Source organism: Suncus etruscus, chromosome 6 (assembly GCF_024139225.1).
Source record: "Suncus etruscus isolate mSunEtr1 chromosome 6, mSunEtr1.pri.cur, whole genome shotgun sequence".
Classification (NCBI taxonomy): domain Eukaryota; kingdom Metazoa; phylum Chordata; class Mammalia; order Eulipotyphla; family Soricidae; genus Suncus; species Suncus etruscus.
The window spans coordinates 70,230,465-70,234,799 of NC_064853.1; the positions used below are offsets into that span (position 1 = coordinate 70,230,465).

Consider the following 4,335-nt stretch of genomic DNA (forward strand, 5'->3'; position numbering starts at 1 on the left):
ATTATAAAGAACTTTGATTATGAACAGGAAGAAGGAGAAAGAATATGAAGTTTCTAGTAATTCTGTAGAGAATTAAGAAGTGTCTGCCCATGGCAAAGGCTTAAACTCAATGTATTTCTCAGGATTACATAATGCAATGCAGAAAACATCATGCAGGTTTTAAATAATGTAATTCACATGCCAGGTGAAGACTGAGGATTGGAATGAAGTATTATAAGATAAAAAGAACCAGTGATTGTCAGCACACTTGGAACTAGAATGAGGTGAGTAAAGATTCTTCTGTAAAGGTTTCAGAGGAAACAATTCTGGAAACATCTTATTTTGAATATGGAGACTGCAACTGTGAGAACATTTTTGTTTTAAGCCTCTAATTTGTGACACTTTGTTAGGACAGCATAAGGAAACTGGTGTTAATAATTTCTTTGTCAAGAGTAGGCAGTATATTTAACAAATCTGAGCTATTTTATTAGCTAACATACAAATTCCCCTTTACTGTTTTCATCTTACTTTTCACACAAAGTCCCATATGCTACCTTTGTCTCAATGCAGACTCAACATCCTTGTTAACTGATAGAAATGATAGAAAACTACATCTGTTCATAAATATATTTGGGATTATTGGAACTGATTTTATTTGTTTTGCCTATGTAAAAGGGCCCTGTAAAGGATCCCAGAGTTATTTGCCTTCACCTGGACTCTCAGAAACAAAACAAAACAAAGCAAAGCTTGCATACCAAAATTAGTTTAATAAATTTTAATTTGTGTTTTGAGGCACATCCAGTTGTGTTCTGGAATAACTCCTGACTTTGTAGTCAGGGATTATGTATGGTGATATTCAAGGGACCATATGTGGTCCTGGGAATTGAACTGGGGTTATCTATATGCAAGGCTAAACTCATGATGTAACCCTACTATGTTATGCAACCCTACTCATGGCACTCTCCAGTTCATGATGTTACAGGGAGAATAATCTTGGGGCAGCAAAAGTAAAAGGAAGAAAGGGTGATGTAAGGTCGGGAGAGGTAGGGCACATTTGCAAGCAGACCACAGCTTCTTTAAGAAACACAACTGACAACTCAATCTTGATAATTATTTCCCAGAGAAGAGATAAAGTGCACTTAACTGTGTAGTCTGTCAAGGGAAACAAGGAGATGCATTTACTCTGAATCCTCTCTGTCTCCTCTTTCATACTGATCAGTGTTTTTACCCATGAGATATTAATTTCCCCTGCACTTTGAGGTAACTTATCCAGGTATACATTGAGAACAACAGACCAATTATCTATTGTTTTCTAACAAATCCCCCTCCTAACTTTGGAGTTTAACAATAACATGCTGTTTTTTATGATTCTCGGTTGATGAGCAATTATGTTGGTTTCACCTGAGCTTGCTCACTTGGGCACTCAGCTCAAAAGTTAGGAGGGCAGGAGTTAGTTTAAAATCACTCAAATGCACTGTTGAAGAATGGTATGCCTCAGATTGTATGACTGAAACCCAACAATGAACAATTTTGTAATCATTGTGCATAAATAAAGCAATAAAAATAAAAAATAGGGCCGGATTGGGGCCGGAGAGATAGCATGGAGGTAAGGTGTTTGCTTTGCATGCAGAAGGTCGATGGTTCGAATCCCGGCATCCCATATGGTCCCCCGAGCCTGCCAGGAGCGATTTCTGAGCGTAGGGGCCAGGATTAACCTCTGAGCGCTGCCGGGTGTGAATCAAAACCAAAACCAAAACCAAAAAAAGAAAAGCCTCCCAATTATTGCCACAGGCTGTGTTCTTTACATTGACTGAATACAAAGAGGAGGTACAGTAAATGCACCCCATATACACCTCAACCCAGGCCCTTTGCCTGGTCTGTATTGTGAATTGGGACAAACACACACACACAAACACAAACACACACACACACACACACACACACACACAAAGAAAAATAGGGCCAGAGAGATAGCATGGAGGTAGGGTGTTTGCCTTGCATGCAGAAGGATGGTGGTTAGAATCCCAGCATCCCATGTGGTCCCCTGAGCCTACCAGAAGCGATTTCTGAGCTTAGGGCCAGGAATAACCCCTGAGCATTGTTGGGTGTGACCCAAAAACCAAAAATGAATAAATAAGTAAATAAATAAAATATCTCAGATAACTATAATTTCTCTCTGAAGTCTTTATCCCTAGCTGTTTCCAGGATGGAGTTCTCAGAATAGACTGATATTCTTAGGGTAGAATTTTAAGTGTGAGGCTGAACTAGCAAGTTCCTGAGGACCTAGATTTGGAAAGTGCACATGCCACTTCTACAATCTTCTATGACCCAAGTAAATTACAAAGCCAGTTCAGAATTAGAAATGGGGTATAAGTGATGAAGAGAGAAAACTTTTTTGAACTTTAGGAGCTAACTCAATTCAGACTGGATCCAGGTATTAGACTTGCTGTGACTTTTGCATTTGGTAATCAGGAAAAGGTATCATGGCCCACCCTCTCATGTCTCAAGGGTAACTAGAGGGAAATGAATGTCTGGGGATATTCACATTTTACATCCTATCCACAGGATTCATAGAAAATAGCAGACAATGTGTATAGATCAAGGAGTACTGAGCAGAGCCAGAGTAGAATTTAAGAAATAGGGGCAAGGGTCTCGGTAGGAAGAAAATATCTGGCAGGGTGTTGTGAATGTAAACTTTTTTATGGGATTATTATGTTATAGACCCTACCCTGATCGGTGATTGTGTCCTACCCTAGGGTGTGACCTGGCATTCTGCTCCCACCCTAGGGTGGTACCTGATTCTGCTCCCACCATTGGGTGGTATCTGATCCCACCATTGGGTGGTACCTGATTCTGGGGCATAAAAGCAAGGGTCTGTGGAAAGTGAGGGGCTTTTTTCCTGGGGCCTATTCTTAGGCCTTTTGGCTTCGGCCTCTTCACGGAATAAAGAGCTGTTTTCTTCAGAAGACTGACTGCCTGTTGGCTTTCTTCCCGCTGCATTCACCTCAGAACCGCCAGCTGAACAGGGTAACAGACGCGTGATCCGAGCTGGAGGAGAAAGGCCTCATCCTTCATCCCTCCATCAGTCAACCTCAGCAGGGGCTGATTTGCAACAGCAGGGCTTTTGGTAAAAATTGAGTTTCCAAGCAGTAAGATGATGCCTGGCATATTAAAGAGAACTAGGGGCTGGAGTGATAGTGTGGTGAATATGGCTTTTGCCATACACACTGCCAACCAGGTTTTTATCCTCAGCATTTCATATGATCATTTGAGGCCCTCCAGGAATAATTCCTGGAGTGCAGAGCCAGGAGTAACACTTGACCATCTCTGGATTTGTGCCATAAAGCAAAAAATAAAAATAAAGAGAATTAGGACTCTATGAAGACAATTTTCCCCTACTGTCATACTCTCCTACTTTCGCTTTGTCTATTCAATATTCAATATTGCCACCAATATTGATAAAAATCTGATCACCAATAGATGAAATCTGAGATGTTAACTTACTTCTGTGTTTTGATTTAATTTTAACATTGGTTCACTATAAAAAGATGTTAAGTAAGAAGAATGCAACTGCTTAGCTTTTAGGTGACTTTAAGAAACATGATAAGAGGGAAAAAATAAGGGAAGACAGGAAAATAGACACAGGTGTCTTCAAATGATGATTTAAATGTTCCTGGGTTCATTCTTTCTGGGTTCATTTCAAGCTCATGGAACATGAGATGTTGAAAGACATGAGAGCCCATAATTTTAGAAAGACACAGTTTCTGAAATCATTATATGAAATATCATTTTTGAACTTTCATTAAGCACTTTCAGGCCTATCTAATTGCTTTTTCACCTGAGATTAGGAACCTAGTCTCAGCTCAGTACTCAGTAATTATACTAGGTAGACAATGAGGTACCAGGTACCAACCCAGACCTCCTGCATGCAAAGCATAAGATCCAGTCTTTTGAGTTATTTCTCTGGCCACTGCAAATTTCTTTCCAGACATTTCTCTCTTTCTGAATTGGGAGCCTCATAATATAAAACTAATCAAAGAGAGACTAAAACTCTCAATGCTGTGAAATGAGGGATATAAAATGGGGTCTGTTACTCATTTTATTCTAGACTAAATGTACTTAATTCTTGTTCATTAATATATACTTTATATAACTCTTGACTCAAGACTCTCTTTATAATGTCAAACTTACATATAACTTCATGGTTTGGTAATATTAACTTTTTTTATGATGTATGAACATACAAATTAAAATTCCTACTGAGCAGCGCTCACTGACTTCTCTTGCCATGTACAGGAAGTAGTATGTGGTCCAGGGATCAACTCAGGGTCTGGCACAGATAAGGCATGCTTCTTA

General features: G+C 39.5%; 1 non-coding gene across 1 annotated transcript; it reads left to right on the forward strand.

Moving 5' to 3' along the window:
- Window positions 1-1,748: 1,748 nt before the first annotated feature.
- Window positions 1,749-1,881, forward strand: LOC126012602 (small nucleolar RNA SNORA51). The gene has a single exon (XR_007497054.1). It is a non-coding gene; the product is annotated as a small nucleolar RNA SNORA51 (small nucleolar RNA).
- Window positions 1,882-4,335: the final 2,454 nt, after the last annotated feature.